Source organism: Herpailurus yagouaroundi, unplaced genomic scaffold (genome assembly GCF_014898765.1).
Source record: "Herpailurus yagouaroundi ecotype Mexico unplaced genomic scaffold, PumYag 139, whole genome shotgun sequence".
Classification (NCBI taxonomy): domain Eukaryota; kingdom Metazoa; phylum Chordata; class Mammalia; order Carnivora; family Felidae; genus Herpailurus; species Herpailurus yagouaroundi.
The window spans coordinates 41,157,898-41,175,886 of NW_024412394.1; the positions used below are offsets into that span (position 1 = coordinate 41,157,898).

The 17,989-nt window shown below is 37.6% G+C and overlaps 1 long non-coding RNA gene across 1 annotated transcript in view; it reads left to right on the top strand.

The window, feature by feature from the left end:
* LOC121029716 (uncharacterized) overlaps positions 1-17,989 on the top strand; it is a 489,603-nt gene that overhangs the window by 119,304 nt on the left and 352,310 nt on the right. The window contains exon 2 of the long non-coding RNA XR_005789854.1: positions 16,925-17,006. This is a non-coding gene — a long non-coding RNA (uncharacterized LOC121029716). The remainder of the gene's footprint in view (positions 1-16,924; positions 17,007-17,989) is intronic.

Below are 17,989 nucleotides of genomic sequence, written 5' to 3' on the forward strand. Positions count from 1 at the left end.
GCAATTGTAAAAAGCTACAATCATACAAACCTTGTTTCTAAAATTTCATAGCAATGATACATAAGCAATAACAGGCTGAGCTGTAGTGAAAACTTTTCTTGTCATGAAATTCAAACTTTATTTATTTAAAAAAGTGTTTATTTTTTTTTAGAGAGAGAGAGAGAGAGAGAGAGAGAGAGAGTGAGAGAGTGAGAGGAAAGGGGCCGAGAGAGAGGGAGACAGAGAATCCCAAGCAGGCTCTACATTGTCAGCACAGAGCCCGACATGGGGCTCAATCCCACAAACTGTGAGATCATGACCTGAGCTGAAATCAAGGGTTGGACGCCCCTTGACTAAGGTGCCCCTTGAAATTCATACTTTAAAAAGAACAAAGACAAATTTAAACTTGTTCCTGTCCTATTAATTACCTTTTTTTTCTCTTTGACAAGTAGTATCCTTGGAAACATAATTTGTGGGCCATTAAAATTGATTTTTGACTTCATTGATTTTTGACTCCTCTAATTTTTTTTGTAGTTTCAAGTTTTTATTTAAATTCTATTTAGTTAAGGGGCGCTTGGGTGGCTCAGTTTGTTAAGCATCTGACTTCGGCTCAGGTCATGATCTCACGATTTGTGAGTTGAGCCCCGCGTAGGTCTCTGTGCTGACAGCTCGGAGCCTGGCGCCTGCTTCAAAATCTGTGTCTCCCTGTCTCTCTTCCCCTCCCCCACTTGTGCTCTGTCTTTCTCTCTCTTCTCAAAAATAAATAAAATGTAAAAAAAAATTTTTTTAATTCTCTTTATTAGTTTTGATGTAGAATTTAGTTATTTATCACTTAGAGCACCCAGTGCTCATCACAAGTGCCCTCTTTAATACTCATCACCCATTTAAGCCATCCCTCTGCCCACCTCCCCTCCAGCAACCCTCAGTTTGTACTTTATAGTTAAGAGTCTGTTTCTTGAGTTTTGTCTCCCTTTTCCCCCCTGTATTCATGTATTTTGTTTCTTAAATTCCACATATGAGTGAAATCACACGGTATTTGTCTTTCTCCGACTTATTTCACTTAGCATTATACTCTCTAGCTCCGTCCATGCCATTGCAATTGGCATGATTTCATTCTTCTTGATGACTGAGTAATATTCCATTGTATATATATATACCACATCTTCTTTATCCATTCATCAGTCGATGGGCATTTGGGCTCTTTCCATACTTTGGCTATTGTTGAGAGTGCTGCTGTAAACACTGGGGTGCAGGTGCCCCACTGAGTCAGCATTTTTCTGTCCTTTGGATAAGTACCTAATAGTGCAATTTCTGGGTCATAGAGTAGTTCTGTTTTTAGCTTTCTGGGGGAACGTCCATACTGTCTTCCACAGTGGCTACACCAGTTTTCCTTCCCACCGACAGTATAAGAGAGTTCCCCTTTCTCTGCATCCTCAGCAACATCTGTTGCCACCTGAGCTCTTCATGTTAGCCATTCTGGCAGGTGTGAGACGATAACTTCATTGCATAACATGATGATTTGTATTTCCCCGATGGTGAGTGATATTGAGCATCTTTTTGTGCGATTGTTAGCCATCTGTGTCTTCTTTGGAAAAATGTCTGTTCATGTTTTCTGCCCATTTTTAACTGGATTTTTTGTTTTTTTGGATGTGAACATGACTGGAAAGAAAGAACTATTTAAAAGTCTCCTTTTTTCCCCAATTGGGAAAAGTACTTTGTTCTTCTATTAATGCTAACCGATGCAAGTAGTAGATAGTATAGGAAAGATAGGCAAAACAGTTTACTCAATATTAGATGTGTGTGTATCTTGAATTCCATGATAAATTGAACTTGATTTTGCCTGCTTTTGTACTCTTAGAAGTTAATTAAGAAACATTAGGAAAACTGAGCTGTGAGTCTGGCTTAGAGAAATGTGCTGAGATACTCATGGAAAAATAGACTCAAGGTTATGTTTTAGTTTTCACGTTGCCTTACGGAAATGTGGAGAGGAAGTCACTGATTTTCAATCTTTGAAGGAAACTGAGCCACTTCCATGAGATACCATTGAAAGGATTGGATTTAAATACAATCTTAGAAGGAAAGGCGAAAGTGTTACTAACGTGAAAGAAGTATTAGTGGAGCGAAGGCATGGATTATTAGTTTTTCTTTCCATTATTCATCCTATCAACCATTTAACAAGCATTCCATGCCTACTATATACTAAGCTGTGTTTTCTGTGTTGGAGAACTTTAAAAGTCACAAAAAGTCACCTCATGGAGCTTACATTCTAGGAGGAGACGGTAGTGAAATCTTTCCTAGTATTTACTATAGAACCTTCTGAAGTTTCAGCAGGTCAATGGAATTGAATTGGATTAGGCCTAGGTAACTTCACAGTATCTCTACTCTACTATTCCCTATTTGGGGTATCTTTGTGTTTCCATCAACACTAGAATGTAGTAGAAATATTCTGAGGGAGGTGTATTTTGACTGAGAATATTCATTATTAGAATTTTTATCATTGTAAAGCCAGTCCATCTTGAGATATAAAACAACATGCAAAGCCAACACAGTATAAAAGGTTTTTTTTTTAAAATTTTTAAACGTTTATTTATTTTTTGAGACAGAGAGAGACAGAGCATGAACAGGGGAGGGCCAGAGAGAGAGGGAGACACAGAATCTGAAGCAGGCTCCAGGCTCTGAGCTGTCAGCACAGAGCCTGACGCGGGGCTCGAACCCACAGACCGCGAGATCATGACCTGAGCCGAAGTCGGATGCTTAACTGACTGAGCCACCCAGGCGCCCCAGTGTAAAAGGTTTAAAACCATGTCCCATGTTCTCCAGCCTTACTGTGCCAGGTATGGCCTGCGAACCAGCAGGATTAACACCACCTGAGAGCTTATTAGAAATGCATATTCTGAGGCCCGACCCCAGACCTACTAAACTGGGATCTGCATTTTACCATGCTCTCCATAATAAAGCTGTTCTTTAGTCCTGACAGTAGTTGTACATGGAAAGACGTTTCCCGCATTCAGAAATAGCTGTTTGCTTAAGCTCAGCTTTAAAAAAAAAACAACCTCTAAATTGGTTCTGAATTCAGAAAAACAACTGGGGTTTTACATTTTATCTCTACTTGCTGCCAAAACATATTTTGACTGAATTTTTTCACTTTTCAAATAATTGTTTTTGTGTCACATAAATGTGGCTAGTACATAACAAGGCATTAATATTTTCTCAGGTGAAAATGTCATGTTACTCAAAGGTTTTCTTGTTTTCGTTTTTTGTTTTTTACTTTGTTCAGATACTTAAGACATGATTTTTAGCGAAACATATAAAACAGAGTGTGTGTGTGTGTGTGTGTGTGTGTGTGTGTGTGTGTGTTGGTTTAAGAGAGAAAGTACTCTGTCTTGATAAAGCAACAAAAGCAAATAGGATTAGATCCACATCTGATTTGAAAAAAGGACATGTTACTTTCTGTGGGGTCCAGGTACATATTTCCAGAGTGGGTTCTGGTTTTGGAGCTGTCCAGTGCTTGTCCATGTGCACAGGGGGGTTAGGCAACCTTCTAGAAGGCATGGAATCAAGAATTTTCAAAGTGTTTTACCCTCAAAATATTGTTCTAGCTGTTTAGTGTCTGTGTGAGTTGATAAAATGAAGCCAACCAAAAGCCACATTTTTGTTAAGCAAGATAGTATCAAACCCACTAGCTTCTATTTCATTCTTATATGATTTAATTGTTTTCCATCTGCAGTGCTTTCTCCATATATCACTAATTCTCATGCTTCAAAGTTCAGTTCTAATCTCATCTCCTCCTGAAATCATTCCAATTTGCATTCTCATCCTGATCTCTTACTTCTCTAAGTCCTTTTGCACCTGGGGCACAACTGACATTAACATTTTATTGTCCACTGTTTTTTCATCAGTTATTCCCTATGTCTACCTTCTTCTCTAAACTAACTGTTAAAGTCGTTTAGGGTAGATTTGAGGTCTTAACAGTATTGCCATTCCTAGTGCTTCCTACGGGCTCAGAACATATTAACTGCTTAGGAACAAGTTGTTGATTAAACCAGTTTACCCCACTGCTTACAGAATGAAACCCAGGAGAGTTAGCTTTTTCTTGGGCACATAGAAGGTTTATTAAAACTAGGCAAAGGGTTATGGAAAATAGAAGTAAAAGACGATGATAGAAAAGAGTTGAGAGTGTTTGCAGTCAAGCTTCATGAGCTTCACAGACTCGCCTAAAGCTAACTCTTGGTGCCAACTTCGCTTACCCAAATGTGCCAAGGTGAAGGCCTGTGAAGGGTGGGTGAATGAGGTAACTGAAGATTAAACCAGGATCTGGAACCATTATCTTGGCTTATGTTTCTGGCAATAGCATACTCCCTGCTGTAGAGGTAATCACAGGACAATTATTAGAGACCATGGCAGATCCCTAGTTTCTAGACTAAAGGCTTAATTGATCTTCTGTTGGCCCGGGTACCTCCAAAAGACACTTAGATTAGTTCGCATTATCTGCTCTTGGATTATGAAGAAGAAAGTTGTTGCCAACCAGAAATATCACCACTTTCTTGAACATAGTCTTAATCCCTGAAATCCAGCTGTGTGGATTCATTACATTCAGTTGTTGTGGTATTGGGGTTGGATGAAGCTGTTTCATCTGTGTGTACTCTGGGGGCATTGGTGTAACCTGGAACACCATGGGAAGCCTGCTGAAATCCTGGTTTGTGGACTCAAGTGGTTCTACTTTTTCATGTCTCTTCTCATGTATTATAATACATTTGTTAGGTCCTGGCCCATGAGTATCCATTGGCACTAGGAATATTTGTTTTTTGTTGTTGTTTGTTGTTTGTTTTGTTTTTGCTAGTTATCATGCAGGAGGGATCATTTTTTCCACTTCCCTAATGTATAAAACTCACCCAGAAAAACTTATAGGCTTTAATTACTTCACTTATTTCCTTTATTAGAGACCAGAAAAATGACAAATGTCTGTTCTGAGGGATGGTATTTATAGTTCATTACATGTCATGCTTCATTTGCTATATCCATGCTGACGTACGTGTGCTGATAGTTACTTTTGCATTCTTGCTATGTCTTGTGTAAAAGGGCACAGATGTCTCCTTACATTTTTAATTGCATTATAACAAAACATGTATTTTTCCATTATGGTTCATATATAAAATGTCACTAAAATAACAAAAATTGAATGATTACTCTGTTTTTAAGGTTTTAATAGGCTTTGAAATCCATGGTGGCTTAATATGATCTGCAAATACACAAGTATCTTTCAGTTAGAGAATATTTGCTCAGGCAGGAGTCTCTTCCTTTATTGATTCTGTAAATGCCCAAATAATTTTGATTGCCAATACCATTAACCACATCACTTTGCTCGTCACAATCCTGCATTGCCTTCTCTTCCAGACCTCCATCTTTTTACTTTCGATTTCTGTATCCTAATGTAAGTCATCTTGGTCAGTGGAAAAAACATAATTACTCATTCTTAAAGTTAAACTAATCATTTGAAATAAAGGCGTATGTAGTATAGGCATCATGAATATAGGACCATATGGCATATTTTGTCAGTGAATGGCATTTACTTATTTTCAAACTCAGATATGAAGATTGGACATTTTCTGAACATCTTTTATGGGTCAGGTATTGTATTGGGGCCTTACATACATGACCTTGCTTAAAGTTCAACCCGAGGTAAGTGGTCTTATCATCATTCTACAGATGCAAGCAAAATAGGGTTTCAGAGAGAGAGAAAAAAGAGAGTCAATGCTTATTTCAGTTACCTGACTGATAAGAGTTGAAGCTTGGATTTAACCCCAAATCTGTGTAACGTCATCTTGCCTTCCTAGTGAGAAACAGAAAAAATAGAAAAGTCACCCTCCAACGTGACTATGACCCATTAATGCCTTCAGAAAATGGTTCGATGGGAAACTCACTAACCCAGGTCCTGCTTCCATGGTTTTTGTACTCGGATACCTGTGTTGGTGAAGGAGAGGCTGAAATAGCTCTGATCATTCTCCAGTTCAATTTCTGGCTATCACACAATTTAGAAAAGACAAATTGTTCACTCTGACTGCTGTGGTCCATAAATATCTACCATTTGGCTGTCACCTGACTTGAGCAAGTTTTTAATGGGCTAAGAGCTAAGAAAATAAATTTATTGGAAGTAGAACCCTAATAATAATCTGAGGAGACCACATTTAAAAGAGTCACTATGCTGATTGTGTCAATAGACATCAGGAATGAAAGGGTAGGATGTAGAAGTGGCAATGGTAGCCAGAGCCGTGCTAGAAAAAAGGGGGCCCACTAAAGAAGATCTTTGTCTACCACTTTGTGGAAATTAGTCATTTTCACTTACAGAGTGTAAAACACTTAAGATTGGAGGAAAACAGTGTTAGCATGATGGCTGAAGTCACTCAGTGAAAAGAGCAGAGACTTTTTAATCTGTGAGACTCACGTGTTAATTAGCCATTAACATTGGCCATTAACCATTTATAAGACTTTTGGAAAACTCTTCAGTTCCTTTGAAATTGGGACATCCATCTGTTAGGGTTGTGGATTTGTATTCAAATTTTGAGCACCTGTATAGTATGTGTTCAATAAATGTTTGTTCCATTTCCTTAACAGCACATTAGTATGATAACTCCTTGCTTTGTTTCCTAGAGTATGTATTTTTTTATGTTGCGTTTGAGTCACCAAGGTTTTGTGAAATGTCACAATTAAGTTCCAAATTTATTTTCTTCCCTTGGTTTTTATGTGAAATTTTCCTGATGTCCCACTGAGCAAGTCCCAGTGTGATATCTACATTCTTTTAGAAAATCAAGCTGTTTTGCTGCTATATGCATTCTCCTTGGGAATTAGGTGTCTTCAGAACGAATTTAGAAGACTTTGCTGTGTACTACAGGCATAGGAAAACAGCTCTCTGATCCATAGGCAAGTCATTCAGTTATTTTGAACAGAATTTTTAAAATCAACATTAGTTACAGACATTAGCATGTAGTAAAACATTATTACACATATTTAGGAGCTATTGAACTAGGTATATTTTATTGTAGATTTTTTTGAACAAGGTATATTTTAAGTAAAGATACACATTTAGAATCAAAACTGATTCTGTGGTCAGTAAGAATCTCCCCAGGGGTGCCTGGGTGACTCAGTCAATTAAGTGTTCAACTTTGGCTCAGGTGATGATCTCAGGGTTTGTGAGTTTGAGCCCCACATCAAGGTTTTCTGCTGTCAGCACAGAGCCCGCTTCAGATCCTGTCCCCATCTCTCTCTGTCCCCTCCCCACTCACATTCTCTCTCTTTCTCTTTCTCTTTCTCTTTCTCTTTCTCTGTCTCTGTCTCTGTCTCTGTCTCTCTCAAAAATACATAAACAATAAAAAAAAAAAAAGAATCTCTGTGAGTGGGTCATCTTCATCAAGGGAATCTACTATGACATAGTAAAAGCAGCAGAGGGCTTTGGAAGAAAAAACCTGGGCTTGAGTGGCTTCTTATGAAATAGTTGAGTACCTTTAGTTTAGACACATACCTGCCTTTTTTTTTTTTTTTAATGTAGATTCAAGTCAGTTAACATATAATGTAGTATTGTTTTCTGGAGTAGAATTTAGTGATTCATCACTTACATATAACACCCAGTGCTACCCTTCTATAAGCCTTGGTTCATCATCTATAAAATGGTGATGATTAAAATTCCAACTGTGTTACCAACTGTGAGACAAAATAAATAATAAAATATTTACATAGAAAAGTTTAATATTAACATTTGTTATCATTATTACCACCCCCAAACCAAAGTATCATGAATCTTGATGAATCAAGGAAATGGTGACATCAAGGTAGGCTGAAAGGGAAAAGGGAAATGTAATCCAAAATGGATTTTAAAATACAGTAAATCAATTCCAGCATTGTGGGTTATCTTATTTCATTCCTAGTGGGAGAACTTGCCTGGGTAATAAAGCTGATTAGCACTGATTCACACTGATGGTGACAGGAACCAAGCCTTGGGACTGGGCTGATGGGGAGCTAGATTAAGAGCCTCTTCTCACCTCATCTGCCCCTCCCTTACATCCTTTTGACAAGGGCATCTGCAAGGATGGTTCAGAACCTTTCAGCTCTTAGGCGATGACATTTAGTGCTAATTACTAGGTCATACTTGCAAGGTGAGTTCTCTTAAGTCCTTACCCTAGTTTGTTTGCTGTTATTCAGAAACTGGTTAGTAGGGTTAAGTGTTGACCCCCTCTTCCTAATGTAAAACAGACCACAGTTTTATGGAAACCCTGCTTGGATAAAAATATAATTCCAATAATGAATTCACTTTTACATACAACTCCTTAAGGTCACTTGGAAGTCTTAACTTCCTTTGCCCACAGAGAACGTGCGCTAGGAGGATGAGTTTATAACTATAATGACACAGGAATGTGGTAGAAGGGCTGGCATTCAGAGGTTCAACAGACTTCATCTCATTGTCAGTGAAATTGCTGTACAAGGACAGCTATGAGGAAGATATTTGTCAAAGGTTTTGAAAGGGCAATCACAAATTGCCAATGAAAGTAGATGAAGCTATGAAAGAGATTTATGAAGACTGATTTAAAATTGAATAGTGTTATGAGACACTTTTGGAATTCCACAGCGTGGCTGGTGCCAGGAGAGAAGGGATGAGAGAGGGTAGAACGCTGAATCCTGTTTGCCAGCAGACACATTAGGCCCTGCAGCTCAGATCTCAGCTGTAAAATTCACTGCACTCTGGGCATAGTGGTTGAGGGAAATGCCTGTGGTTTTCCCAGCCTGCCTCTCTCAGCGGGCTTTGAGTGCAAGTCACCTCAAAGGCTGTAAGAAACCAAAAGGAATGGGAGAAGGAAAAGCTAATAATTGAAACAAAATAGAAATAGCAATGAACTGTTAGTTGAAAAAAGTTTTTAGTATGCTGTGAATCATCTTACCCTGATACCTCCTAAGGAAGGTGGTATGATTTTTTAAAACATAAACGTGATTGGTTTATCTCCTCATAGGAGATCGAATACAAAGTTGTTGGAAGTACATATTTGGCGGCAATCCGTGAATGAATATTTACCATTTTATAAATCATGAGAAATATTTTAATAAGATTTAAGAATGAAGTTAGCAGGAGGAATTGCAACTGGGATATCAATCTCACAATGAGACATGACATTGTTCAACTTTCCATGAATCTGGTTTCTAGGCTATGACCTTTTGCTGGTTCCTTCATTAGTTCATCTCTAAGAATTAGAATGTGAACATCTCATTTTATACTTCCCGAGGCATGCTGTGCAGAATGTTAATGATCAAAACCAGAAACAGAGCAACCTTTAAAACTGATGTTTTCATTGCCACATTTAACATCTAGGGAAGTAGAAGTAAAACAATGGAAAAGAGATTTGGTTGTTGCCATTTCTTGGTGGTTGTAAAAAACAAAGGAAGGGAAATAAAGTCCATGACTTATGGTCATTTTTCTGTTAGGACTTAGACAAACCAAACTGTGCTTATGTCATAGATTAGTATCGTTGCCTCCCATCCACTGTTGCTCCTGCCCATTTAGGCTTCGTTCTGACCCTTCTCTGTATACTTTTGAGCCTTTAAAGATCTTTCCTCATCTGTCCCGACCACTTCCACATATACTATCCATCTTCATGGAACAGAATAGCTTAGCTGTTAGAGCCACTTTTGTTCTCTTAAGCACAAAGGAGATCACATTTCTGCTCTCCTATGTTGCTGCACCTATCACTTTGTGGTACCTAAGAGCAGAAGTGATATATCTGGGATACACCATTTTAAATTTCTTATTTATTTTTATATGATTATTTATTATTTTGAGGGATTGGGGGCAGAGGGGCAGAGAGAGAGGGAGAAAGAGAATCCTAAGCAGGGATGTTCGACGTGGGGTTCATGTTGGACCAGAGTGGGAATCAAGAGTTGGACGCTTACCCGACTGACCCATCCAGGCACCCCATAAACTCCTTTCTGTTGTTACTCAACTTTTCCATCTTTTATGTTTCCAAGAACAATATGCTCATTTGAATTAATTAAACTTAATAAATAATGTAATGAAGAAGTAAATTGCAACCTCATGGTGACCATTTTTTATCTTATTTTTATTTATTTTGAGAGAGAGCACAAGTGAGGGAAGGGCAGAGAGAGAGAGAGAGAGAGAGAGAGAGAGAGAGAGAGAGAATCCCAGGCAGGTTCCGTGTGGTCAGCACAGAGCCTGACACGGGGCTTGAATTCAGGAAACCATGAGATCATGACCTGAGCTAAAACCAAGAGTCAGATGCTCAACCAACTGAGCCACCCAGGTGCCACTCATGATGACTATTTTTAAATTTATAGCTAGATTTTATAAATGTGCATTCATGCTTCAAGCAAATTATAGTAGTCTTAATATAAATGGAGACAAAGGCTACCAAAAATTCAGAGTTTAAAGAATATTTAAAATTAATGTCCAGCCCCATACTGCTCTTTTTTGTACTAAAGTCATTTTTTAAAGTATAACTTTTTACTCTTGTATTTCTATGACAGATACAATTATATCTTCCTAAAAATTATCTAAATGATCTACTATTTTGGTGACCTTTTAAATACTGTGCTTTAACAATAATGCATACACAAGGGAAAAATTCAAAATGCAAAATGAAAAACAACAAATAGTAAATCTTTCCTATCTCAGACCACCAGTGCCACAGTCTCCCTCCCCAGATGAATCTAATATGACAAGTTTTTATGTATCTCTAGAAAGATACATGTCTACATATCTGTGATAGTCAGAATAATGCCACCCCAAAGATATTCACATCTTAATCTCCAAAACCCAAATGGGTTACCTTAAATGGGAAAAGGGACTTAATGGATGTGATTAATTTAAGGATTATGAGGTGAGGATATTATTCTGGATCATACAGTTCTGTGTAATCACAAGGGTCCCTATTTTATGAGAGGGAGATAGGAGAGTCAGAGCAGAGACATATTTGAAGATGTTATGCTGCTGGCTTTAAAGATGGGGAGATGGGCCATGAGCCAAGAAAGTAGCCTCCGGAAGCTGGAGAAAGTAAGGAAGGGAGGAAAGTATGGAACTCCCTCTTAAAACATACAGAAGGATGTAACCCACCCAACACCTTGATTTTAGACTGCTGAAACCCATTTTGGTTTAGTGGCCCTCAGAATAAATTTATGCTATTTTAAGCCTCTACATTTGGGGCAATTTGTTACAGCAACATTAGAAAACTAGCAAATCTATTTCTCTATTGATATATTTATATATCAGCATTCTCCTTTTTTCACAAATCAGAGTATATGATACTCACTTATGATTTTATTATAGTCCTATCAGCTCAAATAGGTATACTCTTTCTTTTAAGAGTTGTGTACTATTTTGATAATATAAGGTTGTAACATATTTTTTAATAAAGGTTTATTTTGAGAGAGAGCCAGAGAGTGAGCGCATGCATGCACAGGCATGAGTGGACAAGGGGCAGAGAGAGAGGGAAAGAAAGAATTCCAAGCAGGCTCCATGCTCTCAGCACAGATGTGGACAGAACCCTGAGCCCAAACTCACAAACTGTCAGAACATAACCTGTGAGCAGAAACCAAGAGCCAGATACTCAACTAGCTGAGCCACCCAGGTGTCCTGTAATATATTTTTTATAACCAGTTCTCTGTTCTGTTGATGGATATTTAGTTTGTCTCCGTTCTTTTTCTTAAACAAGTAATGCTACATTTAATGTCTACATAATATTTTAAAAATTGTTATATTACATTTTAGATTGAGAGAGTAGTGTAGCACATCACATATACTTATTGTCTCACTTCAACATTTATTAACCCATAGCCAATCTTGTTTCTTCTATAAACCACTCTAACCTTAACCACTGTTTCTGGAGTCCTTAGATGAAACTTTCAGACAGCATATCATTTCATCAGTACATATATTAGAATATAACTTTAAAGCATAAGGAATCTTGCTTATAAGATTTTGTATACTTTTGAGCATATACTTAGTATATATTTTAGATATAAAAATGAACTCTGGAAAGAATACTATTTTCAATTTCATAAATTATTTCAACATGGCATACGCTAAATAATGCCCTACTCACCTTACCCACTGTACCCCAATATACCAAACTTATTTTGATAGCTTTATCACATAATTAACCCTTGGGTTCCCAGAAAGTGAGTTAAAAGGTTTCAAAATAAGGGGCACGTGGGTGGCTTAATCCGTTAAGCGTCCGACTTTTCAGGTCATTATCTCACAGTTGGTGAGTTGGAGCCCCGTGTTGGGCTCTGTGTGGACAGCTCAGAGCCTGGAGCCTGCTTTGGATTCTGTGTCTCCATCCCTGTGTGACCTCTGACCTCCCCCACTTGCACTGGGTCTGTCTGTCTCTCTCAAAAATAGATAAACATTAACAAAATTAAAAAAAAAATTCAAAATAAATTTTATGATATATTCACCTTGGTATTTAAATCCATATAAAGTTTAGAAAACATTAACTGTTTATTAAGTTAATTATTAATTTTAGGACAGTTTTGTGGATGGGAGGCAAGGTCACTGCATATCTTTTCAATTTTTTTCTTATAAATGGAACTTGGCTTCTCCAAAGATGGTTTCCAATACCAGCAGGCTCAAAATCATTTGAAAATTCAAAAGTTGAGGGGCGCCTGGGTGGCTCAGTCGGTTAGGCAGCCGACTTCTGCTCAAGTCATGATCTCGCGGTCCATGAGTTCGAGCCCCGCGTCAGGCTCTGTGCTGACGGCTCAGAGCCTGGAGCCTGTTTCAGATTGTGTGTCTCCCTCTTTCTGACCCTCCCCCATTCATGCTTTGTCTCTCTCTGTCTCAAAAATAAATGTCAAAAAAAAAGAAAATTCAAAAGTTGAACAGCTTCAGTTCATTTGAAACTTGTCAGAATATTTTCCCCAGATTAGAATTGTGATTTTTAAAAAGTCTCATTTGCCTTAATAACAAAGGTTCTTATAAGGTATCTTTCTATGGGAAGGATTTTTCTATCCATCCAGTTAAATGAGAATTGAAAGGTAAAGTCTGTAAATGACATTAGAGCCTCAGTGTATAATCTCCTTTCTCCATATCCTTTTTCTCTGTTTCCAGAATTCATGAGTTTCAGGATTTGTCTTTATTTTGCATGATGGGTAACTACATGTGATTGCTCTCAGATCTGAAACATGCTAGTAAAGTTCACTGGGGGGTTCTCCAGAATCTTATAGCATTTGTAGAAGTAAGAAATAATTTCAAAGTAAATAATTTTATTAATAATCCTTTTAGCCAGAGAATTTCAGTATATTTCTGGCTTGGACTCAAGCAGAGGCATTAAAACCATTCAGTAATCTATAGGGACTGAGTTATTATTTTTGCTTTTGCATTGACTCCACCCACACATGAATTTTTGTGACACTTTCTGTAAAACACATCCATACAATTCACCTAGAGAAATGTCTCTGGAATATTTACAAACATATGTTCACATTTTACTTAACTCAAAATATGGATCACACTACATTTATTTAACATATAAATATATATACATAGATGTCTTCTTGGCATGTCATAAACATTGTTTTTAGTCATCTACATGAGCCCGGCCAAGAGTTTGAAGTTTTGCTTGCTCTTTAAATCACACATATGCTCACTGGGTATTTTTCCTTATTTCCACATATGTGTGCATTTGGGAAGAGTTGTGTGGTTAAAAATTGCTTTCTTCTGTGAGTGTGTGTAGACAAAGGCCACAGTGACTCATATCAGAAACAACTCCTTTTTATTGCTCTCTTTGGTTGCCAGAGTCTGCAAGCTTTACAAATTAACCTGGCCCACAGTTGGGATCTTTTGTGATATGCATCCATGAAGGAGCTGACCAATTCCCAGAACCTTACACCATCCACCAAGCTATGTGGTTACATAGTTAAAAAAAATTAATTATACTTATTTGAATTGCTTCGTTGACTAAATTTCTCAGGACGGGTCTAAGATAAATTTTACCCATAGTGGTTCCTGTCACGTATTGCATAGCACTGGAGAGAAGTCCTACACTACATTGAGGCTTCTAGCCACTTAAAACCCAAGCTCCCCTTTTTTCTTGAGAAAGTGGTGAGTATTTTTGAAAACCAAATAGAAACAACTTCTGTTAATCCTAAAATAAAATCGTCAGAAATAGGAAAAAATGCTTTAGATGTTAAAAGGCAAACAAATTTGAATGTGTCTTGGCAATAATTAAAGGTGATTAAAGGAAGTGTTGTGTCACATTTACATTTATTGAAAATAAATTTTTAAAAAAGCTAAAAGAAGAAAATAAGCTGTTTTCCCATGTAATACATGGTACCTCTATTAATTTGTATGAGTAATTAATCAGAATCTGTGTGTCCCTTAGAGATCTATAGCAGTAGGAATGTAAGGTAATTCACTTTGGGTCAAATTCTATGTATAAATCTATTTCTCAAAACGAATCATTTACTCATTGGTGTATTGATTCAACTAGTATGTATTGAGTGACTGCTGGAGAGACAACTTACCTAGAAAATATACATATGTTATTTCTAACCCTCTGTCATTATCTCCATTTTAAAGATGAGGACTTTAAGCTCAGATAGATAAAGTGCTGAGTCAGGATCTCATAGCTAGGCGACAGTAGAACTGCGTGCAAGCGGAGGATTCCTGACTCTGTCCAGTGTGTTATTCACTATTGCAGTGAAACTTCTAATCCTGCAGAGTAAAATGAGTGCTATGCTAGAGTTACAGGTCAAGTGCTTTAGAAATGTGGGGAATTAATCATGTCTGAGGGAGTAGGAAAGGCCAGATAGATATTAGGCTGAAAATGTTTGACCCAGTCACTCATATATTTTGCTAAGGAGTTTGCATTTTGTTCATTAGGCTATGGGGAACCATTAACAGATTTTTAAAGAAGCATAAGGCATGATTCAAGAGTGTGTGAAGAGAATAACTTTAGCAGCAATGAGAATTAAAAACTAGAGCAATGTTTATTATCCCAGCTTTTTGATTGCTCCTGAACCCACTACATGTTTATTGTTCATTAATTATATTATTAAAGTATTATAGTACTGAGATTATGTGTATTATAAAACTATATAAAGCAAAGAAAAATGAAGTAAGATTCCATTCTTGATTCTTTTAAATTTTATTATTAGCAGTAAAATAGTTTTGCTGCCTAATATAAAATTAAGATAGTGATAAAATGTTACTACTGTATATATAATTTATGTATGTTTTTATTGAGAACAATGTGATTGAATATATTTCTTAAAAACACCCCAATAACCCTGTAGTCTACACTCTGATATAGAGCTGTCTGAAGTGCTGGCCTAAGTTCAGTTTGTTTTGATGTTTTAATTCCGCTGCTACCATAGTTGCTACAATATTTATTCAATTTTCATGATTTTATTCAACTTTCATAATATTTATTCACTTTTAAATCTTGCCCTCCAATTATTGCAAGTTTTGTATTGAAATTTGGCTGGGAAGTTTATATTTTCCCTGATATCAGGCAGAGGTTGCAGACTAATTGGAAGCTGTAGGATTTTCAATTAAAAACAAACTTTTAGTGTTTATTTATTTTTGAGAGAGAGACAGAGTGCGAGTAGGGGAGGGGCAGAGAGAGAGGGAGACACAGAATCCGAAGCAGGCTCCAGGCTCTGAATCGGGCTCGAACTCACAAACCGTGAGATCATGACCTGAGCTGAAGTCGGACGCCCAACCAACTGAGCCACCCAGGCACCCCTAACATTCATTTTTGAGAGACAGAGAGACAGAGTGTAAGTGGGGGAGGGGGAGAGGAGACAGAATCAGAAGCAGGATCCAGGCTCTGACCTGTCAGCACAGAGCCCAACCCAGGGCTCAAACTCAAGAGCTGTGAGATCATGACCTGAGCTGAAGTCAGACGCTTAACTGACTGAGCCACCCAGGTGCCTGGATTGTCAATTTTTAATAAATCAACTCTATACCCACTGAAACTGTAAAAATTCTTAGTAAGTGCAAAATGTATTTTTGAGTTTTTAAATGTATGGATAAGAATTTTTATAGTCACCAGTATTACTATTGAGGGAACGTTACATAATCACATTAGATGTGATTAGTTCATCATGTTTCTACCTCAGAACGTGGCTGCTTCAGTGCATCAGTGCAGCAGTTTTCTTCTCGGTGCTTGGGTTTGAATTTGTAGTGTTATTTTCAATTTACTGTTTTATTTCACTTTATTTATTTTTGATGTGGAAATCTTTGTATCACTATTCAAGGAAGACCAGTCTGATTAAAACGGAATATCATCAAAACCTGACTTTTACTGGCTTTTTGAGGCAGTATGTTGAAAGGATCATCACTGTCAACTCCCACACATGTAGAATGCCCTCTTCCCTCAGGATAATTGCCATATAAGAGGAAACAGCTGGAATCTTTCAGCAGTGTCTGCTAACACTGACTTACCTATGAGGAATTTTAACTAGTCGATACAGAACTTATTTTTTTCCAGGCACTGTTTTAGGTTAACCAATCCTCACGGCTTTTCTCTAGGAGAAAAGTACTAGTATAATGAATAGAAAGAGTTAGGGATCTCTGGAAAAAAGAAAAAATGAGACACAGTTTTCTTGACATGAGAAGTCATTTTAGGTCTCTGATCACGGTGTGATCTCTACCAGACTGGCACTACTTGCCCAGGGCACATTCTCGAGTTATCTCTGCAAGATTTCAACCCCTTGGAGCACTCAAATACCTGACTAGTTGGCTTGTGGCCCTGGTGACTTTGAGCAACTAAGATCTGGAGTCCATCATCTTAGGATGACTTTGGCCCCAATCACATGCTGAATTCCCCATTGCACAAGCCCCTTCATGAGTGTGTATGCATCCTTAGCTTAAAGCTTCCCCAGTTATTTTGTTCCAGGAGACACTACTTTGAGATTTATCCCCTGTGTTCTACTTTACTTGTTGCAGGTAAAATCCTTCCTTTTCTGTTTCTTTGGCTTGGTTGTTGTCTTTTGGCTCGACACCCACCAAGAGGCGAACCCAGTTTCAGGTAATATATATTAACTTCCTATTTTATATGAAGAAATGTGTTCTTTCTTATTTTATGTGAATTAAATTTTAAGGATAAACATAAGTATAAAAAGGAAATCTAATATTTCTTCCAATGCTCTAGGAGATCCACCTCTTAGCCCCAGGGGTGGGAGGGGAGGGGTGTGGGCCTCACTTTGAAGACTTCTAGATTAAAGATGTGAGAGAAGGTGGATCACAAGGTCGTGGCAATAGGCAAGTGCAAAGCAGTGCTTGTGAACAAAGATAAGGGAGGTGGAGTCATACAGAAATAGGAGTTATAGAATTTATCACTCTTTGACATCAACTTCAGCTAATACAGAAGAAACTATGAGCAGCTTTAGCGCAAAGGCAGATCTCCAACAGCTCCAGAATTGGTGAAGTGTAACCTTTCCAGTTCCTTCTAAGCCATGTGTGATTCTTTCATTCTTTCCCAGTTCAAGCGACTGGATTTTTCACTTTCCAGTTTGTTGCTCAGTTGGTAACTGAATCAATACCTCTCTTGGCCACACCCAGTGGTAGCAGAGGATGGCTGAGAATGGCCACCACTTTGATTTTGGTGAAATGATTTATGTGATCTTTTGGGGCACAGCAGGATAATGAGGAATGTCAGCTGTTCTGATTGTTCTGTTTCATATATGGATCTAATGACATGGTCAATGGTACTTGGACACATTCTGAACCTGCAGATCAGCTTGTGCCCACAAAATATCAGACAAATAATTTTCAAGTGAAAAACTGAGACACCTATCTAGATATTTATTTGAGTGATACTAAACGGCTGGATTACTTGCTTTAGCTTAATAACTAACTTTCTAACTTTCTTGGTTAAATCAAGAGGACGGGAATCCATGCTTCTCCAGCATTTACTTTATTGGTGTTCTATTCGATAAGGTTCTCTAGGAAATCAGAACCAGTGTACATATATATGTATATATATATATATATATATATATATATATATAT